General features: G+C 39.9%; 1 long non-coding RNA gene and 1 other non-coding gene across 3 annotated transcripts in view; both read left to right on the forward strand.

Moving 5' to 3' along the window:
• Window positions 1–21339, forward strand: part of LOC113252509 (uncharacterized) — a 33132-nt gene extending 11793 nt beyond the window's left edge. Inside the window, exons 3-5 of one of the 2 annotated variants that reach the window (XR_007191068.2) lie at window positions 5938–6093; window positions 16411–16539; window positions 21295–21339. This is a non-coding gene — a long non-coding RNA (uncharacterized LOC113252509). Of the gene's footprint in view, window positions 1–5937; window positions 6094–6940; window positions 7188–16410; window positions 16540–21294 lie in introns of those variants that run through there. The other variant, XR_003314878.3, reaches the window with a different exon arrangement.
• TRNAA-AGC (transfer RNA alanine (anticodon AGC)) lies at window positions 21100–21171 on the forward strand. The gene has a single exon. It is a non-coding gene; the product is annotated as a tRNA-Ala (tRNA).
• Window positions 21340–22974: the final 1635 nt, after the last annotated feature.

A 22974-nucleotide genomic window follows, 5' to 3' on the forward strand; every position in this document is an offset into this window, starting at 1 on the left:
TGTAAAGGCAAGACAGTTCAGGGAAGGAGGGGTGAGGGTTGACTGCCAGCCTCCGAGGTCCTGTCCAGCCCCAAATCCAGGGTTGTGATGGGGCAGGGTGGTAGAGGACACAGGACAGGGAAGGGAGTTGGGGTCTTGGAAAGCCTTTGTCACCTTCATAATTTTGTCTGGGGCAGGCCCTGGGTCAAGAGCAGCTAGGCTTGACCTATGAACCTGGGTCGCCTTTCAGAGTCAAGGTTAAGGTTGCCTCCCAGTCAACACCTGAAGGCGTGCAGGTTGAGAAGAGAGGCAGGTGGCCTCAGGGTTAAATCTGATTCACATTCACATCAGGCACAAAATAATCCACAATCCTCAATGTTGTAATTCTGTCAGGTGTCCCACTGAGATGTGTAATCACTTTATACAATGGCAGTAAAACCAGAAGAACGACATCAAAATTATTTTAAAAGAAAGGCGAAATGAAATACTGGCCTCCTGGATTATTTTAGAAGACTTGCTAAAAACAACAAAAAGCTGTAATTATGCTGCTTGCAAATAGGATAAAATGAAGCAATTAACTTAGTGTCACATTGAAATAATGCACAACTATAGAACATTGTCTATGAGATATAATCCCAAGTGGTTTTCATTGTAGACATTACAGAATCGCTTAATAGCAATAAGACTAAAATAGTATTAGAAAATTATTTTAGTGGAGAGAAAACATCTCATTGTGGTTCTGGTTCTATAGCTGTGGGATCAGTGGAAGGTGGGGTCAGCTCAGTGGTGACTCACTTCTTGTTTTCAGGCCGTGTGGACCGCCTTCGATGCAGAGACATTTCCTGTGGCTGATGCAGGATGGGGAGGAAGTGCCGGGCCAGTGAAGGCCCTCGGTGGGGAAGATTCCTAGGCAATTTCTTCTGAATTTCTGGAATGAGGGAAGACCAGAGAGTCCTACCCGCCTAAGCAATCCCCTTAGGGTTTTCTAAAACATCTGAAGTCTGACAGGGGGTAAGGGAGAGGATCAGAGTCTGGGTCAGTGGAATTCTGATCCTGTGATTTGTTGAATCAAAAGAAAGTCCCAAGCAGCTGTCTGCACCAGGAGGACCAGGATATCCTCGCCATCTTGAGATCTTGAGAAAGATCTGTGTCAGGATGGAGCTGACCTGCCAGAGGGGTCTTTCCCCTGGGCTTCTGATCCTTGGTTGGACCCTGGATCCTCAATCAACCACAGCCTAGTGCTGCTCCTTCCTTGGGGATCTGGATGTCCAAAGGGTGCCCTGGTGGTCTCTGCCCTCTGCCAAATGTCCTATTTGCAACATCAGGGACATAAGGATATTTTTTCGGAATTTTACATTCTTCCTCTTTCTTTCTTTCTTTCTTTCTTTCTTTCTTTCTTTCTTTCTTTCTTTCTTTTTTTCTTTCTTTCTTTCTTTTTTCCTTCCTTCCTTCCTTCCTTCCTTCCTTCCTTCCTTCCTTCCTTCCTTTCTTTCTTTCCTTCCTTCCTTCCTTCCTTCCTTCCTTCCTTCTTTCTTTCTTTCTTTCTTTCTTTCTTTCTTTCTTTCTTTCTTTCTTTCTTTCTTTCTTTCTTTCTTTCTTTCTTTCGCCTCAGGTATGCCCTTTCTTTTCTTAAGCTACGGAGGTGTCTCTCAGCCAACAGAGCTCCTAACTCATTGTCATGAGCTCTTTCTTCTTTGAATAGGATTCAATAATAACACACGATTCTTTAAAAATTTCCTGACAGAATTTTGGCTTGTATTTTGTAGGTGCCCAGCTCTTTGCATTAATGGCTAGTCTTGTCATATGGTTTTGAAGAAGTCTCCTACCTCTCTGCAGGGGACATCCTCTATAAATCAGGTATTTGGTGAAAATGATTTTTATGCTGATACACTTGAAGGAAGATGTGAAGTTTCCACTGGAGCTGTTCCGTCTCCCTTTCTAACTGCTTTTTTTTTTTTTTTTTCTGATTGCAGCGAAGCTTTCCTGGTTTTTAGAGACATTTCAGATGATCTTCCAAGGCACTGATTATTTCATAGTCTTCAGTTCCGTTAGTGTGCAGCTGGTTTCTTTTTTTTTTCAGGAGTTTTTAAATTCAGGCCATACAGATCGCTGTCTTTCCTTCAGTTCCCCTCCCACGTGGTCTTGTCTTCTGGTGAACTTCTTTCATCCAATTCCAGGCTCCCACCATCCCTGTCTTCTCTGGAAGCAGGAGCCCCGTCCCTCATCTCCTGCAGGGTTTGCCCAGAAGCTTGATCTGACTTTTTAAAAAAGAGTTCTGTAATATTCTTTTATTTTGTGTAACAGTTGTCTTCACTCTTGTTCATTCATTTAGCTTCTTTTGAAAACTGTCAGGCTTCCTTGAAGATGAGAATTTTTCTGCAGAGCCTCTCTGAGAGCTCCGTGAATTTTTCCTTCATTTGCCTGATGGCTTTTGCAGATGTTAACAGTGGCAGTGACTTGATTTTGGTACTCCCATATAGCTTGTAAAGACTGCGTTTTTCTGGTATGTTGGCCATTAGCTCGACTTGTTTTTTATCTTGACATTTGTCCTCTTTGGGTAGTTTTGGAATGTGTACTTTACACCCAAGTAAAAGATCAGGTGTTTCTAGGTCTTTACGCATGGTCTCCAACTTTCTTGTTGCCAATACCGTGTCTCCCAGAAGGGTGCCACTGAACTGGACTCAGGCCCTGCACATTCATTTTCAATTAGTCATAGCTACTCAAAAATGTGCTGTCTCTCCTCCAGAGGGGCAGAATTTCCAGTGTCCACTTCCTTTCTTTTTCTTTTTTTTTAAAGAAGATTTTATTTATTTATTTGACAGAGAGAGCGAGCAAAAGTGGGGGGAGTGGCAGCGGGAGAGGGAGACGGAGAAGCAGGCTCTCCGCTGAGCAGGAGCCTGACTTGGGGCTCTATCCCAGGACCCTGGGATCATGACCTGAGCCAAAGGCAGCTGCCCAACCGACTGAGCCTCCCAGGCGCCCCTCCAGTGTCCACTTTGTCTCTGTATGAAGTCGGATCTTTTTTATTTTTTTAAGTCAGATCTTGATAATGAAAAATCCAACCTTGACTATCACAGCTGCCACTGCACACAGCAGTGAGTGGGGAGCTGGGTCTGGTCTAAGGTGTCTTGGATGTGCTGCTACTGACTGGCCCCCAGGACCAGCAGGACACAGGGCATCATGGATATGACATGAGGCCACTGTGGAGTCACCTCACACCCAGAATATCATTAACTTCAGAGAACATCGAGAGCCTTATGCCTAGAACCAAACCAGTGCTGGGTAGCCAGGCGGACCTCAGCCGAGGTGGGGGAGAGGGACAAATACAAAACCCTGACCAATGCTTTTTTTTTCAAACAACTTTATTTAGGGGCCCAGGGGCACCCCCAGAGCTCCAAACACCTTGCCCACACACGCTATGCAGAGTGATTTTAAGTTTACAGAAAAAATGTACAAAGAGTTCTTACAAACACAGTTTCTCCTATAATTAACATCTTGTATTAGTGTGACACAGTTACAATTGATAAGCAGATATTGACATATTATCATTAATGAGTGAACTTCCCCTCTCTCCCCACCCTTGCCTGTGGCCTGGGATTTCTTTCAAGGCAGCAATCTAGGGACAACTGTAGGGCTGACCTTGTTTGTTTCCTGTTTCACAGGACTCCTGTCCTTTATTGTGCGTTGTCCAGTGTCTTGCAAATAGTTGTGTGGTACACTTTATCTGTCCCCCCCCCCCCCCCCCGGGGGAAGGGTGAGTTCATCCCGTATTTTTCCACCATGGCCAGAAGCTAAGGTCTTAACTGAGTTATCTTTGAAACCGCGAAGACAGGATTGACCTACTGTGTTTTGAAGTCTACCACTAGGTGGCGATGTTGTACAACTGAGATGCTTTTTAAAAAAGGCCCAGTGCAAAAAATTTCTAAGTTCTTTTAAGAGATCTATGAAATTACATATTTGGTATTAGTGTGGGTACACAAGTCTGTTTTGTTGAGCTCTACTTTATTCCTATAACTGTTATCATGGAATTTTTACTTCAGTGTAAAATTTATAAAGATATTTTGCCTACAATCATACATGTCATAGATTGATTTACGACATCTCCTCATAGGACCCAGTAGGAGAAATATTACAGTTCTTAAGGGTAGTTTTCTACCTCTAAAATGGATTTAGATATCTTTATGAAGGCACTGATTAACATTCATTCCTGATGTGCAGAGAAGAATAAGATGTGTTTCCTGCCTCAGAGGGCTCCTGTCCTCCTGGGGGAGACACAGATGTGGACCCCCAGTGACCAAGGAGGCATGCTTCACAGAGCAGGTGACCATCTATCAGGGTGCAAAAGATATGCAGAAATTTTCCACTTGAGAAGGGGGCAAGTAACAGTCTGTCTCCAACAGTGGAAATATCACGTAGAAGGAGATAGACACTCAAAATATCATAACCAGATCAGGGAAGATGGAGTGGGTCCATGCAGTTAGCAGGAATGAAAGAGCGGTAAGAAATAAGGATAAGAAAGGGGACCAGGACCACTGCGTGAAGGGCCAGATTTGCTGCATAAAGGTTCGGTCTATAGCTTGCAGCCAGTGGAGAATAAATAATAGTTTTCGATTAAGTGATTGATACGGTTAAAGTGATGTTTTAGACTAGAGTCTCTCAGCTACGTTGGCTGAACGGCCTTTATAATAAATGCTGTTTTAGTAAACATCCAATATATTTATACATAGATATAAACTGCACATAAGTAGCACTATGCAGACATATTACTATGCAGATTACAAACTATGCACAGAACTATGCAGCTTGTGGTAATAATGACGTAGCCTTTGACAATTCTGAATTTTTTGCAGATTATACATCAGGTCTGATTAGATCCCTGTTTTACGTCATAGGGGAGCTAAGTTAAGTGGAACAGAAGACAACTGAGTCTCGGTGTTCTCTTGATCACTTCAAGGAATTGGAACATGGCAGTGAACTTGCACTCTTCCTTCAAGCCTGGCATACCGCACATTTCATACACAAACAGTAGGATTGTTCTCCCAAGTCAGTACTAGAGGTCTAACTTCTTTCTTATTCATTAATATAAGACAAGTGCACATTGGAGACTTACTGTTTATTTGTCCTGTGTGGAGCATTCTGTGTAGCCCGTGATACACGTGTCCTCACACACCCCCGGGCTGGGTGACTCTGGCTGCAGTGCGGAGAACCTGCACAACGTAGGCGGGAAACCAGCACGGACACTGAACAGGAGCTGCTTGTCTGTTGGTAATTAGAGCAGAAATCAATTACATCTGAGATGAACAGTTACAGTCCAATTCAAATACTACATATTTCACTTCAGCCTCTTGTAAATTAACAAAGCAAAATATTATAATAATTATGTCCCCCAAAGTTCTGGTATCACAAGTGAACATGGGTTAGAATTAGTTTGGAAAGAAAACTTTGTGACTGATTGTCTGGCCAATATGTTAGAAGTGACAAGACCCCTTCACTGGTGAGGACACAGTGAGAAGTCAGTAGTCGGCAGCCCAGAAGAGGGGCTTCACCAGAATCCGGCCACGCTGGCACCCTGATCCAGGACTTCCAGCATCCAGCACTCTGAGAAGTAAATGTCTGTTAGTTACAAGTGGTGTTTTGTTACAGGAGCTCAAATGGACTAGGACCAAGAGCAAAGATAAACTGGAATATTTGACCTAGGTCTGGTCTTTTCTTTTCTTTTCTTTTCTTTCTTTCTTCTTTTTTTTTTCTTCCCTTTCTTTCTTTCTTTCCTTTGACTTTGTCAGAGAGAGAGAGAGAGAGCACAAGCTGGGGCAGTGGCAGGCAGAGGGAGAAGCAGACTCCCTGCTGAGCAAGGGGCCCGATGTGGGGCTCCATACCTGGGCTCATGAACTGAGCTGAAGGCAGACGCTTAACTGACTGAGTCACCCCGGCGTCCCTGACCTCGGTTTTCTGCCACAGTTTTGCAGGAGATGCCCAAGGAGACTTGAATTGGCATCCATCTCTCCATGTCTCTGCCCAGCCGTCAGCCCTTCACATGAAGATGGCTACTTCACTGAAGATGCTGAGCTTCTCACACGTAGCAAGGAGCATCGCACCCCTGCCTCACTTTTACAGGTAACTTTATTGTGCAAACTTATCAACTACTGCTTATAAATTGCGTCAAGTACATGAAAGATATTGCATAAATTCAGAGAAAGTTTGTTTCTTAATATCATGTGAAGTATTAAAATAGCTGTCTTGAAAGAACTGGTTCTAAATAATCTATACCTAGACCATTTGCAGCGACCATTTTTTTCGCTCCCAAATCGCATTTTGACCTTGTTCATTTGTTGATTGGAAAATTGTATCCCTTTTCTTACTTCTGAGTGTGGTGAGGGTGATACCAGTTCAGTGAGACATTTCAGGATTTATAGTTTCTGAATTCTGTCTTCCAGACAGAGTTGAAAGTATGCTTTTTCTCATTGCTAAATAGCAGAATTGTGACTAGTCTTTAGGTGAACACCTTTTGAAAGCTGAAGCAGGATGGGGCATCTGGGTGGCTCAGTCAGTTACGTGACCGACTCTTGATTTAGGCTCTGGTCATGATCTTGGGGTGGTGAGATCGAGTCCTGCATTGGGCTCTGCGCTCAGCAGGGAGTCTGCTCATCCCTCTCCTTCTGCTCCTCCCCCCACTTGCATGTGCTCTGTCCCTCTCAAATAAATAAATAAATAAATAAATAAGTAAATAAATAAATAAAGTCTTGAAAGCCGAAACAGGCTGGAGCTACATGTGTATAAAGGTTTACCCACCAAATCTTGGGGGAGACTTTCTAAAGCAGACCCCAGTGTAAACCTGATGTGAGTTGAATGTTTTTATTGGTACATTGATTCCTTACCTGGCCCTCAAACATCTGTTATTGGAATATGTCACGTTTCCACGGTATTCTCTATATAGTAGCTCCCTTGGTCTTTGCACGTGCAGGATGGCCTGATGAGCTGACCACTTTCCCTGTGCACTTCAGCGAACCTTTGTACATCGTTCTGCCTGGTCACTTCCTATCTTATTATTCAACTGGATTTTCTCCATGGCACTTACCGGTATTTGAAATGATTTTGTTTACTTTCTGCCCCTCCTTCACTTCCACGTAAAACCTCATGAGGTCAGGGGCCTTGTTTTCCTGTTCATCATCCTGTCACGGGTGCCAAGACCGGACCTGGCACAAACTGAGTGGTCAGTACAAAAACATTGATTATGTAAATAAATGAACATATGCGATAGCACCTGATGTCACGTTCATTGTCACGAAACGTTCATTCAACGTTGTGCCCATAGTGAACATTACGGCATTGTGAAGTTGAACATATGGGACGAATATATGTCTCATAGTACGTGTTCTAACCCCCAAACCAGTAACAAACAAACAGACAAAAAACCCACAAAAGAACACAAGGAAATTTTGGGAGGCGATGGTTATGTTTCATATCTTGGTGGTGGTGACGGTATTATGGGTACATGCAGTGGGCAAGTTTTTATATGACAGTTATATTCCAATAAAGTTTTTTTTTAAAAGAAGCATTTATTAAGCAGTACCACAGTGTTGCACAACCCCAATGGGCTTTCTGTGTGTGCGTGTGTGTGTGTGTGTGTGTGTGCGTGCACGCGTAAGACCAGGCCCTGCACAAAACAGAGTGATGCCAGGAAGACTCGACTGAATAGAAACTTGTCATCCGAGTAGCTCCTGGATAATGTGTCAGTGGCTTCCTCTGTATTTGGAATCATCTTGTAATGAGGATGTCTGGATAGTTCAGTAGATAAACCCTTTTGGGTGAAGATCCCCACAGAGCCCTCTGAAACTGAGTATCAGCTCTGCTGTCATAAACAGCATTAGAGGCAGAAAAACCACACTTCATTCCCACATTTCATTCATAATCACAGCAAGACACTTTGTAAAAAAGAAACAAGTAGAGGCGTCTGGGTGGCTTAGTCGGTTAGGCGTCTGCCTTTGGCTCAGGTCATGATCCCGGGGGTCCCGGGATCAAGCCCTGCGTGGGGCTTCCTGCTCAGCGGGAACCCTGCTTCTCCTTCTCCCACTCCCCTTGTTTGTGCTCTCTCTCTCTCTCTCTCTCGCGTGCGCTCACTCTCTATTAAATAAACAAATAAAATCTTTAAAAAAAGAAAAAATAAATTCATTTGCTTAAGTAAATGATGAGGAAAATTACAAAAAAATAAAATAGAAACAAGTATACAAAGTATCTTTTTAAACATCAAATTGGGATTCAGTGCTATCTAACACTAATTTAGAGAGATAGTTACATTTAATTGATTTGGGTAGGGTAAAATGGCAATAATTGTTGGACATGGTATTTAAACTTCATTACTTGAATTTCTTATTGCTTCTTTTCACGTGACAATTACCTTTGCAAATACGACATCATAGAAAACTTTTCAAAGAGCTCTTACTTGCATTTTCTCTCTGAGGGTACCAGGGTCGTGCTCAGGGATTGGTGCCCGAGAAAGGCATAACGAGAAGATGAATGTGCTTCAACCTTAGAAGTGTCTCCAGCTACTGACTTTGTTCTTTCCCTCAGGCTGAATGAGGTGAATGTAGAATATCTTGCAGTTGAATAATTTGGATTGCTTTTAGGCAAGAATTTTTGTGATGTTGTAAAAATTGAGATCTAAAAGGAAACTTAACCTTCAGTTCATTCTTTTGATGTATTTTGCCCGAAGCATGGTGCTAGGACCTGTTATCTTAAATAGGCAATATAAAAATATCTTTCTAATTCACTCCTACAGTTGAACGTTCCTCATGGATTGAAATTACTGTGATCTATCAAAATTTACTATGTTGTGGAAATAAAATAAAATCACATGTCAGGCGAGGAATGATGACAACAATGGACCAGCTTATTATGAAGCTTAAAATGAAAATGCTTTACTGGCAACACTATTGGACTTTTGAAAGATTGAGAATGCGTGTCAAAATCAGAGAAGCCACAGTGCTGGTGTTCTATTTATTCTTATCGATGTGGCTGGTTTGCGCCATGCGTAAGGTCAATCTTTCGGAATCCATAACAGTATTTGGTTTAATGGCCTGTTGTCGTTGTTGAGATGCAATTAAGATACCGTAAGATTCATCATTTTCGAGTGGACATTTCAGGGGCGCCTGGGTGGCTCAGTTGGTTAAACGTCTGACTCTTCATTTCGGCTCAGGTCATGACCTCAGAGTGGTGAGATTGAGCCCCACTTCCAGCTCCCTGCAGGGTGTGAAGTCTGCTTGGAATTCTCTCTCTTCCTCTCCTTCTGCCCCTCCCCTCTCACTCATGCTCCCTCTCTCTCTCTCTCAAAAAATAAAGTGTACATTTCAGTGATTTTGAGTACATGCACAAGGTTGTGCAACTGTCGTAACTAATTACAGAATATTTCATTAATCCAAAACGTTGAAAGCACTAATACACTTTCTGTAGCTATGGTTTGCCAGTGCTGGACATCGCATGTAACTGAGTCATATCATGTGCCTGACTGTTTCCTCTTAGCAGAAACTTCAAGATTTATCCACGTGGCAGCAAGTGTCAATACTTCTTTTCTTTTTATGAATGGATTATAGTCCCTTGCACAGCTAGCTGTGCCACATTTTGTTATCCAGTTATAAATTGATGAACACTTCCTTTCTTTCCATTTTTTAGCTATTATGAATTATGCTGCTATGAACATTTGTGTACCGGTTTTTGTGTGAACATATGTTTGCATGTTCTCTTGAGTATATCCCTAGGAGTGGAGTTGCTGAGTCACACTGTAACTCTATGTTTCACTTTTTTAATTTTTAAGTTTTTATTTATTTATTTTTTAAAAGATTTTATTTATTTATTTGACAGAGAGAGACAGCCAGCGAGAGAGGGAACACAAGCAGGGGGAGTGGGAGAGAAAGAAGCAGGCTCCTAGTGCAGAAGCCCGATGTGGGGCATGATCCCAGAACGCTGGGATCACGCCCTGAGCCAAAGGCAGACGCTTAACGACTGCGCCACCCAGATGCCCCTGTTGCACTTTTTAAAAAAAGATTTTATTTATTGTTAGAGAGAGAAAGAGAGCACGAGTGAGGGAAGAGGCAGAAGGAGAGGGAGGAGCAAACTCCCCGCTGAGCAGGGAGCAGATTCAGTGCTGGATCTCAGGACCCTGAGATCATGACCTGAGCCAAAGGCAAAGGCTTAACTGACTGAGCCAACCCTATGTTTCACTTTTTGAGGAATCGCCAACTGTCTCCCATAGCAGCCGTGCAATTTTTCATCCCCATCAGCAACGTATGAGGATTCCAATTTCTCCAAATCCTTGTCAACACTTGTTACATTCCACTAAAAAAAAAAAAAAAATTATAGCCAATCCCCTTTCTGTGGGGTGTGTCTATTGATGATCCCCTTTGCTCTCTCTGGAACCAAGAATGCAGACTGTTGGTTTCCAAGGATACTGGTGAGATGGGCAGGGGAGGATGGTACTAGGGTAGGGTAGAACACCACAAAGCTGCGTACCTGGGTGGCTCAGTTGGTTGAGCATTGGACTCTTGGTTTTGGCTCGGGTCCTGATCTGAGGGTCATGAGATGGAGCCCTGCCTCGGGCTCCACGCTCAGTGGGGAATCTTCTTGAAGATTATCTCTCTCCCTCCACCCCTCCCCATCTCCTCTCTCTCTAAAATAAATAAATAAATCTTTTAAAAAAACCAAACACCAAAAACGTTGCTGCTCTTAGGACTATTTAGCCATTTTTTTTTTCTTGAATAAATACTCCTTGTGTTACTACAAGCCTTTGTTTAATATCCAGAGCTCCAAAAAAGTTGGTTCTGATAATCTTTGCCATTATTTTTTCATTGCTTTTATGAGGAGGTAAATTTTCAGAGGTTCCTATTCTGACATTTTCACTGATATCACTTCAATTGTATAACTTACACGGCAGTGAGATCACTGCTTTGCCTTTGGTTATTTTCATACAGACTTGTCCAAGTCATGTGGATGCCATAGAGAGATTGACTCAAGCTTCTTTTAAGTCATCATAGATTTTTCTTACTGGATATTATCCTCTTCTACTTTTATTATTTATAAAGTTTGGGAGCTGTTAAAAGCCTCAGAGGTTGGCTAATGGATTGATACTTTTGCTTCACACATGAGAAAACTGGTATCTCTTGTGGAGAGAAGTGAATTGTCTGGCTTCTTCCTCTAATTGGTAGCTGAGCTTAGAGTTTAAGTCAGACTACAGGTTAGAGCTCAAACAAAAATAGTACAAATCCTTCTTTGCAATTTTCCTGAGTCTCATCACCCAGATTTCTATACATGATTTCCCTTTTTGCTTGGGCATGTGGGCCAGTCCCTGTGAGACTTTGAAAATGATGAGATACCATAAAGCTATCCATAGCCCCACAGCTCTTCTCATGAACTTGGCTTTGACCTTGGTATTATTTGGGGATTATAAAAATTCCCAGTCTCCAAGAAGCAGCCTGCAGTTTGAACCATGTGAAATCTGTATGGTGGCAGACATATTTCTTTCTAACTTTCCCTGCTTATTATTACTTCTCGTTTATTTCTACATAGCCAAAGAGAAAACAAATGGTTTCAAAATAAAAGTTTGGTGCTGCAATGTAGGCATATGAATGTACATTGGAAAAAGTTGTTTTTAGGGCCCTTGGGCACATCCTCTGATTAGTGTTTGTATTAGTTTGCTGGTGTTGCCATTAAAATATCATAGACTGGGTGGCTTAAACAACGGAAATTTATATTTCTCACAATTCTGGGGGCTAAAAATCTGAGATCAATGTATCTGCGTGGTTGGTTTCTTCCAAGGCTTCTCTCCTTGGCTTGTACATGAGTGTCTTCCCCTTGTGACTTCACATTGCTTTCCCTCTGTAACTGTGTCCTAATTTCTTCTTCTTGTAAGGAACCAGTCATATTGGATTAGGACCTACCATAGTGACCTCATCTTAACTTAATTATCTCTTTAAAGACCCTGTCTCCAAATAGAGTCCCATTCTGAGGTACTGGGGGTTAGGACTATGAATCTGAAATCTATGAATGAAATTTTCTTCATAAAAAAATAAGTAGGATATTATAAAAGCAAATTCCGTTATCTCTCTTCCCAAACTGAAAAAATAATGAAAAAAATGGAGCAGAATATCCAAGAGCTGTGGGACAGTTACAAAAGATGCAATCCACACACAATGGGAATAACAGATGGAAAAACTGAAAAAGGAGCAGAAGAAATATTTGAAGTAATAATGCTGAGCATTTTCCAAGTGATTGTTGGTCCCTAAGTAACAGAATCAAGAAGCTTAGATAATACTAAGCAGGATAAACACCAAAAAACTATACCTATACATATTATATTCAAACTACAAAAAAACTGAAGACAGAGAAAGAAGTCAGGAGGGTGGGGGGACTTCTCTATAGAGGGACCCCTATAATAATTATACTGGACTCCTAGTCATAAACCATGCAAACAAGAGAGTGTAGTGAAATGTTTAAAGTGTTTTGTTTTTTTTTTTTAAGGAATTTATTTATTTGAGAGAGAGAAAGCCAGGGGAGGGGAGAGGGGTAGGGAGAGGGACAAGCAGACTGCACTGAGTGCAGAGCCCGACTCAGGACTCCATCTCAAGACTCTGAGATCATGACCTGAGCTGAAACCAAGAGTCAGATGCTTAACTGACTGAGCCACCCAGGTGCCCCTAAAGTTTTTTAAAAAAGACCCACCAATCTGGAATTCTGTATCCAGAGAAATCATCCTTCAAAAGTAAAAGAGAAATAAAAACTACTTTCTCAGACAAAGAAAACTAAAGAAAATTGTTGATAGTAGACATGCCTTACAAGAAATATCAAGTTCTTCAGAGGAGGAAAATGATGTATGTCAGAAAGCCAGATATACATATATGAAGGTGAAATAAGATATTTTATTTTTATTATTATTAATTGATATGATAGATAACTCTTCAAGAATGTACTGGGTGATTTTAGGTAGAGATTTTAAATGAAATAAGTGACAGCAATGTTATCAAAATGGGAGGAAGGAACTGGGATATTCTGTTATATCTGCAACACCCATGAATAGGTATGATGTTATTTGAAAGTGAATTTCAATTGTAAATAAATATTGCAAATTTCATAGCAGTCAGAAAAATAATTTAAAAAAGAAGTGTAATTGATATGTTAGAGGGTAGAGAAAATGGAATCATATAAAATGCTCAGTTAAAACCAGAGAGGCAGAAAAAGAGGGGAAGATGAAAACAAAGGAATGAAAGAAGGGCAACAAATAGAAAATGATTATAAATATGGTAGATTTTAATCCAAAATATCAATCATTACTTTAAATGCAAATGGTCTAAATACACCGATTAAAAGACAGGGACTATCAAAGTGGGTAAGAAAAATAGGCCCAGCTATATACTGTCTGTAAAGAAGCCATTTTAAGTAAATATAAGGACACAGATAGATAGAGAGGGGCTGTAGAAAGTTCTACCATGCTAACATCAATCAAAACAAAACTGGCCTAACTATGTTTCAGGCAAAGCAGACTTCAGAACAAGGAAAATTATCAGGGTTAAAGAGAGGTATTGCATGAAGAACACAGGGTCAGTCTCTAAGAAGTCAGAACAATCCTTAATATGCATCATATTAAGGTTTTGCAATTTTATTAAATTGCAAAACCAACACAGCATCAAAAGACACGAAGTAAAATACTGCTAGAACTGATTGTTACTCTGGGGCGCCTGGGTGGCTCAGCTGGCTAAACTTCTGACTTGATTTCGGCTCAGGTTGTGATCTTATGGTGGTGAGATCTAGCTCCACATAATGCTTGTGCTCAGTGGGGAGTCGGCTGGATATTCTCTCCCTCTCCCTCTACTCCTACCACAACTTACATGCTCTCTTTCTCTCAAATAAATAAATCTTTTTTAAAAATTTTTTATTATGTTAGTCACCATACAGTACATCATTAGTTTTTGATGTAGTGTTCCGTAATTCATTGTTTGCGTATAACACCCAGTGCTCCATGCAATACGTGCCCTCCTTACTACCCATCACCGGCCTATCCCAATCCCCCACCCCCCTCCCCTCTGAAACCTTCAGTTTGTTTCCCAGAGTCCATAGTCTCTCGTGCTTCATTCACCCTTCTCTTTACCCCCCTTCATTCTTCCCTTCCTTCTCCTACCGATCTCCCTGCTATTCCTTATGTTCCATAAATGAGTGAAACCATATGATAATTGTCTTTCTCTGCTTGACTTATTTCACTTAGCATAATCTTCTCCAGTCCCATCCTAAATAAATAAATCTTAAAAAAAAAGAAGAACTGATCATTACTCATCTCGTGGACAAAAACAGGATAATAAAGGAATTCTGCATACAACTCTATGATACAAGTTTGGTAATTTAGATAAAATGGACCAATTGGACAGAACCACCAAACTCAAACAGGAAGAAGTAGATAATCTGAATAGGGTGATATCTATTAATCATTTTGAATCACTCTTTAATAAAATTGCAAAACCAAAAGCACCAGTTCTAGATGGTTTCACTGGTGAATTTTACTAAACATTTAAGGAAGAAATGATGCCAATTCTCTCTGACCTCTTACAGAAAACAGAAGCAGAGAGAACACTTTCTAACACATCCTATGAAGTTAACATTACACTAACATCACCCTACCCCAAACCAGATATAGACGTTAGAAAAAAAGGGAAACAGACTCACATCTCTTCTGAACATATATGCAAAAGTCCTCGACAGAATATGAGCAAATTGAATTCAACAGTAAATAGGAACTTATACATCATGACTAAAGCAAATATGCATGGCTCAAATTCAGTAATACCAGATGCTGGTGAAGATACAGATGACAGGAACTCTCATTCACTGCTGGTGGGAATACAAAATGGTGCAGTCAATTTGGAAGACAGTTTGGCAGTTTCCAAGTATGGTCATACCAGCATATTCCTTGGTATTTACCCAAATGAGTTGAAAACATATCCATTAACACACATAAAAACCTGCACATGAATGTTTATAGCTGTCTTATTCGTAGTTGCACAAACTGGAAGCCATCAAAATGTTCATCAATAGGATATGGATAAACAAACTTTGGTACATCCATACAATGGAATACTATTCAGTGACAAAAGGAAATGAGCTATCAAATGACAAAAAGATATGGAAAACTCTTAAGTACATATTGCTACGTGAAATAAGCCAGTCTGAAAAAAATACGTAGTGTGTGTGTGTGTGTGTGTGTGTGTGTGTGTATAATAGTAAGATTTATTTATTTGAGAGAGAGAGCACGAGTAAGCAGGGGAGAGAGCAGAGGGAGAGGGAGAGAGAAACTCAAGCAGACTCTGCACTGAGCATGGAGCCCAACTTGGGGCTTGATCTCAGGAATTCTGAGATCACCATGTGAGCCGAAACCAAGAGTCAGGCTCTTAACCATCTCTGCCACCCACATGCCCTCCAAATACATATTTTATTATTCCAGTATATGTCATTCTGGAAAACTATAGAGACATAAAAAACTATAGAGATAATAAAAAAGATCGGTGGTTACTGGGGCTGAGGGGAAGAGAGGAAGGATGATGATGTGAAGCACAAGGCAGTGAAACTATTCTCTGATGCTATAATGGCAAACATATGAAATTGTACAACCTTATTGTAAACTATGGATTTTTAATTAATAATCATATATTAATATTATATCATTAACTTTAACAAATGTACCATACTAATCCAAGTTGTTAATAATAGAGGAAACTATGGGGGAGGGGAGTGTATGGAAGCTTTGTATTATCTGCTTGATTTTTCTGCAACTGTAAAACTGCTCTAAAAGTAAAGTGTATCAATTATAGAAAACGAAAACATTAAAAATATCAATTCAGGTTTAATTTCAGTTTGCCTATGATATACTCAGAAATCCATTTCACTGAAACAAATATCAGTTTTGAAATTATCAGATTGTCCAAAAGAGGGTGCCAAAGACTTACAAAGATGTCTTTTTTGGTTATGCAAGAGGAAATTAAATAATAACATAGAATTAATAGAATAAAAAACCGGAAGGCTGTAACATAAGTCAACAGGCATCACTCTTACTGTATCTTGCCCATGAACTCTGTCTTCCTTCCTTAAGACTCAGATCATTACCTTTGTTCTTTGGTGCTGCTGCTTTGTTGTCTATGAAGGTGTATGCACCCTGATGATGTGTAGCTGTGACCTGGACTCCAATGAGACCTGAAGGAAGCTGGGTTGGCACAATTGCATTTGGACCCTATTTTAAGCAACTATAGACATAGGCTTGTATAAACTGAATTTCAGTGGGAGTCTTGCAAATTTACAAGTTTTTCCCAATTTACAATATTTGTAGTGATAGAAATTTGGAGATTCTTTTCACTTTTTGACAATAGCCTTTAAGACTCCAATCTTGAATTTCTCTCTTTCTAGCACCTTCAGTCAAGGAACCTATAATCTGTGACTAAGTGTACAAGCACCAGTAGTTCATTCTTCAGGGTATCTTTTGATGAAGAATTTTGTTGCGGATAGAATCTCCTTGTTAGGGCAATAATATTACAGGTAAACTCAGTTTCTTTTGTGTTATATTGCCTTTTTTAGTTTTCAAAACATCTTTACTTTCTCTTGGTTGCAAAAGTGTAAAAAAGTGATGTAAAAATACACACTTGTAGGGATGCCTGGGTGGTTCAGACACGTAGGGTTGCCTGGGTGGTTCAGTTGGTTAAGCATCTGCCTTCTGCTCAGGTCGTGATCCCAGGGTCCTGGGATCGAGTCCCGCGTCAGGCTCCTTACTCAGTGGGGAGCCTGCTTCTTCCTCTGCCTGCCTTTCCCCTTGCTTGTGCCCTCTCTCTCTGTCTCTCTCTCTGATAAATAAATAAATAAAATCTTAAAAAAATACACACTTGTAAAATAATAAAATTAACAAAGTTTGAAATGAACTTGCTAATTTCAGTTGAAGAGATAAAACTAGCCAGAATTTGTTATGCAAAGTTCTAAATATTTCTATATATGTTTAGAACATGAAGAGCCTCCACATGTTCTCTAGTAGAGTACTTTCCATGCCCAATGATGAATACTTTTCCTATATCACCTCATTCCTTCTTCACAATGGATGCCTGTGATTCCATTTTATATATATGTTATACTTTAGTCAATACTCTATGCAATTTAGTTCTTTCTTTTTGTTTTGTGCTATTAAGAGTATTGATTTAATAAAAATATCTTATAGATACATATTTCTATATTTTTTACCTCTGTTCAATTAATTCCCAGAATTGAAATTCCAAGTCAAAATGTAAACAGATTTACAGATTTTGATACATATTACCATCCACTGCCTGATAAGTTTTATAAATATAAAAACTCACTCACTTGAGTATTCCTCTGGGGTTTTCTTAAAGCAGAGAACAACTACATCTAAGAATGACTAATTTTATTTATTTATTTACTTAAGTTTTTATTATTGAAGTATAGTTGACATACAATATTATATTAGTTTCAGGTGTACAACATAGTGATTCAACAATTGATTATATTATTCAATGCTCATCACAATAAATGTAGTTACCATCTGTCACCATACAGTGTTATCACAATATTATTGATGATATGCCGTATATTTCATCTCTGTGACTTAATTTTTTTATTTTGTAACTGGAAATCTGTACTTCTTTTTTTTTTTTTTTTTTTTTAAGATTTATTTATTAGACAGAAAGAGACAGCCAGCGAGAGAGGGAACACAAGCAGGGGGAGTGGGAGAGGAAGAAGCAGGCTCCTAGTGGAGGAGCCCGACATGGGGCTCGATCCCAGAACGCCAGGATCATGCCCTGAGCCAAAGGCAGACGCTTATCGACTGCACCACCCAGGCGCCCCTGGAAATCGTACTTCTTTTTTTTTTTTTTTTTAAAGATTTTATTTATTTATTTGACAGAGAGAGAGACAGCCAGCGAGAGAGGGAACACAAGCAGGGGGAGTGGGAGAGGAAGAAGCAGGCTCATAGCAGAAGAGCCTGATGTGGGGCTCGATCCCAGATCGCCAGGATCACGCCCTGAGCCAAAGGCAGACGCTTAACCGCTGTGCCACCCAGGCGCCCCTGGAAATCGTACTTCTTAATCCCCTTCACCTATTTCTCCCATCCTCCTCCCATCACCTCTGGCAACCACCAGTTTGTTCTCTGTATTTATAAGTCTGTTTTTTGTTTTGTTTTGGTTTGGGTTTTTTTGGCTCATTTATTTTGTTTTTTAGATTCTGTATAGAAGTGAAATCATATGGTATTTGTTTTTCTGTTGTCTGATTTATTTCACTTAGCATAATACCCTCTAGGTCCATCTGTGTTGTCACAAATGTGAAGATCTTAGAATGAATCATTTTAGTTCATGCTGTCCAGGATGGACATGTCCCAGGGCCAGACATCATTAGGAACAGCATTTACCTCTTTTGCTATATGCTATAAAACAAGTCCCCCAGTATCACTGATCTTTTGCATTTGAGGTTTTTTTTTTTTTTTTTTTTTTTTTAGGTATTTCTGTTTTAAATGGAGATGTCCTTTGACTGATAGCTGGGCATAGTTCTTGCAAATCTCAGAGCCAGCTACATGTTGAGGTTCAGCTCTGTTCTAGTGATGTGGTGATTTGAGTTATCTTGCGCTATCTTTGGTGCTCCGTTCGCGGCCACAGCTTTAATTTCAAGAAGGCTTTCTTCTCTGTAGGAAGAAAGCCTGGAGTGATGGAATTATCCTAATGGAGTACATTTCCTCTTCATTCTGTTTTCAAAATGTTTCTTTCCAGAAGAAAAAAAATTAGCATCATTATGATGGGGGGAGGAGGTTTGGATAAAAGGACTATTCATTTGTTTATATTCCTTCTCAGAAGATATGGCTAATGTAGTTTTCCTAGTTATTTTCGTAATTATTTGAGTGAGAAGGACTTATAGTACATATTTTATTTTGCCAAGTGAGAATATTGTAGCACACACACACTCCCTCCCCAAACTTTCCCCCAAACAATTAACACTATCAACTTAATAACAATATCAATTGAATATGAAAATGTAAGAATATTATTATCAACTCCGTCATTTACTAGCTGTATGGGCTTGGTCAGGTTAATATCTCTTTTTATGTATAAAATAAGGTAACCGAATATCAAGTGAGATAAATATATATAATATACACATATTATATATATCTAACACATATTCGTTACATATATACATGTATACATAAACATATACATATCTATATATCTCTGTATATCATGGCTTGTGGTAAATACTTAGTTGTGTTAGCATATTTAAGTGTTTGTCATTATTAGTTATCCCATAGTAATATTTTTGAATAAACTTATTTTTAAGGAAAGACAACTGCTTATATTTCTTTTTCTTAGTTCAGATTCCTTCCAAAGCAGACCCTGAGATGTGAAGTAGGGAAGCAAAGGATACATTGGTAGGAAACTGGTAGGAAGGAAAGATCAAAGGGAAGGATCAAAGGGAACCAAATGAAGGGGGAGCCCCCAGGCCATTGCCATCATGGGCTTACTGGAGCAGGATCCCACAGGGAATCTCTGGGAAACGTGCAAAGCTTCAGACTTTACTAGGAAATGGGCTATGAAGCTAAGTACAGCAACTCCTGATAGTCATTTCTCGGGGACCGTTCCTTGGGCTGCTACTTCCTCAGCACTTCCCGCCTGCCAGGCAGGTGTGCAGGCAGCGGCCCTCAGGTGCCATACTGCAGATACAGGTGGTGGGAAGTCGCCCAGGGCATCTTGAAAGGTAGCGCACTGATGCTAGCTGCTACCGCCATGGACTGTTGAAAACCTGGCCTTCAACATGGCTTAGGAACTACTATGAGTGTCTTATCTTATTCCCTTTTCTCATGGGTGGACAGGTGGATTAATTAGGTTGTCCCAAATACTGCGTTTTACATAAACCACATTCCATTCTTACTAGAATCTAGTTAGCCCGTTGGAATAAAAAATACATGACTCTGGACTGCAAGCCAAATCGTGTTTTTTATTTTTTATTTGTTTTCAAAGTTTTTATTATGAAAATTTCAAACATGTAAAAAGGTGGAATAGTATAGTGACCAGCCAGATAGATATTCATCATCCTGGTTCAAAAATGTTTTTTGTTTGTTTTTTTTAAGATTTTATTTATTTATTTAAGAGAGAGTGAGCGAGCGCACACACATGAGCAGGGGGGGAGGGGAGAGAAGCAGGCTCTCCACTAAGCAGGGAGCCCATGTGGGACTTGATTCCAGGATCCCAGGATCATGACCTGAGCCAAAAGCAGCCGTTTAACCGACTGAGCCACCCAGGTGCCTCCAAAAATTTTGTTTCAAAAATAAATCCACTGCACTCCCACCTGGTTGAATTTTAAATAAATTATATTGTTTTGTTCATGAATATTTCAGTGTATATCTATAAAATATAAAAATAATTTCATTGTGAGGCTTGAATTATTAACAATAGTTAATATAATCAAATACCTCACATAAATTTTCCTGTCCCCTTCCTTCCTTCCTCCCTTCCTTCCTTCCTTCCTTCCTTCCTTCCTTCCTTCCTTCCTTCCTTCCTTCCTTCCTACAGCTGGGGCAAAATAACAAGGACCTAAATGGCTCCATATTGCACTTGGTTGATATGTTTTTTAAGTCTCTCTGAATCCATAGATTCCACCCTTTTCTTTTATTTTCTTTCTTTTTTAATTAATTTATTTATTGGTGCTGTAACTTCTGGGTCAAGGTCACCCCCTGCCCTTGGTTTTTAGTGGAAGTCGACTGGAGAAAATAAATATCTTTTTATTGCATTAGATTAGTGGCGTGTCCATTTCAGGTGCCATTTTATTTTACTTTATTATTATTTTTTAAAATTTTCTTTTTATTTTATTTTACATCTTTGTTTAAGTAGGCAATGCCTACATGATAAAATACTCAAGTAGTACAAAAAGCATAGAGAAAAGTACATTCCTTTTATTCCTAACTCCCAGAACTTCTCCCTACACACCCTCTGAATTAAGGCCCCCCCCCCCCCACCTCCTGGCTGTCACTATAACCAGTTTTCTTTTAAGGGAGCAAATTTCTGATTTATTTCATGAAAATAGCTTAGAAAAGCAGTGTTGTCAGCAGGTGGGGATGTAGCTCAGTGGTAGAGCGCATGCTTAGCATGCATGAGGTCCTGGGTTCGATCCCCAGCATCTCCATTCTATTATGCCAATGCTTGGGGAAATATCTTTCTTCTCTGTTACAGCTACAGCACATTACTGTAGAATCTGCAAATTAATCATCTTGCCTCTGAGTACTTACGTTTTTTTTCTGTTATTCAGGTGCCATTTTAGTAACTGGTCTAATCATGTGCTGGACTCTGAGATGCCCAGGCCTGTGCTCTGAGGTGATAAGGTGAGATGCAGTGACGGAATGGATAGTGAGATTGAAAATAGGAAAAAAAAAAAAAAAGGATGAATTTGACTACATGGCCTTGGAGAAAACAGTTGACTTTTCTCTATTATAAAAAATTATCAGGGACGCCCGGGTAACTCAGTCGGTTAAGTGTCCCTCTCTTGATTTCAGCTCAGGTCATGATATCAGGGTAGCGAGATCAAGCCCTGTATTGGGCTCCGTGCTGCGTGTGGAGTTTGCTTAGGATTCTCTCTCTCTTCCTCTCCTTCTGTTCCTCCCCCCTCCCTACCTGCTTGCTCATGTGCTTTCTCTGTCTCTCAAAAAAAAATTATCAGATATCAAATGTTGATAATACTAACATTATCAGAATACCACTAACAAAACTTCTTGACAGATCTTGGCCTTGTCCCCAGAGAGCTTACATCTCAGAGGTCATAAAACAGTCTAATTTAACTATTAATAGACAGTAAAAAATAATATGCTAATTGCATAAAATATTTTCAAATACAAAATTTAAGTGGTTATACTATAATTAGTGGGCAGGAATGTTCACAGATCAGCTATTAACACTCTAATTTAAATCTTAATATAAAAAGTGTGTTTTGATGGTTCCAAAATGTAACCAGAGCTTGTAATCATTGTTACCTGCATTAATATATTTACACACATTTTAAGAACAAGTCACAAATACTGTATGTTTTGAGAATTATTAGTGATCCTTTCAGATTGTTAGTGCCTGATAACAGTAGCATGCTGAATGGTTATGCTATTTGTCTCTCAAATACTTAAAAAAACTGCACATGCATATATCAGTTTTAATTGTATGTAACGATCTTTCGTTGCACACTGTTAATGTATGTTTTCCTCAAGTTCTAAGGGCTATCTTATACTCTCAGCCAATGTGAGCTAGCTCACATTTTTCTCTGTTTTATTTATGTGACCATGAGTAGTGCAATGCTCTTGGCTTATGAGTGCCCTACTACTCCATATAGATGATGTGGTTTTCTAGCTGATGTTAAGAGCTGTTTACTAGACAGTGACCTTCTTTCTACAATTTATTTTGTGTTCTCATGAACATTTTTTACCTATAAAGGCTGGAAAAGCTGTGTAAATGGTAGAAGTAAACTTGCCCCAGAGGAACAAGATGTCATCATGCACATTGGATAGAATGTGATGACCAAAACAGTAATTAGGGACTACTGGAAATCCTTATGGAGGTCATAACAGACATCACTGCAACCTAGAGGGGTTAGGTCACATTTGGACAGGCACCTGGAGAAATTTGTGGCAAGAGGCATGATGTGATTCCAGGGAACTTGGGTCAGTCAATCTTTGCTAATGGTCCACCCCAGGAATGCATCTGTGCACGGGAGGAAGTAAATACCATTGTGGGTCTGGGACTGAAGCTGGGCCAGGGGACAGCTTGGCACAGCCCAATGCCCATTCTGGCGTCTTCCACTTAATCTTTATAAAGAAGGAAACAGTGTTTACAGACTAGAATTGAGTGACAACAGTTCCCCCTCCCCAATAAGAAGAGCTGAGAGAGATGATTTTACAGTATTTCCTTTCATCAAAGTAACACAGGCTTGTCTCTCGCTTCCTGACAC

This window comes from Ursus arctos, unplaced genomic scaffold (genome assembly GCF_023065955.2).
Source record: "Ursus arctos isolate Adak ecotype North America unplaced genomic scaffold, UrsArc2.0 scaffold_19, whole genome shotgun sequence".
Taxonomy (NCBI): domain Eukaryota; kingdom Metazoa; phylum Chordata; class Mammalia; order Carnivora; family Ursidae; genus Ursus; species Ursus arctos.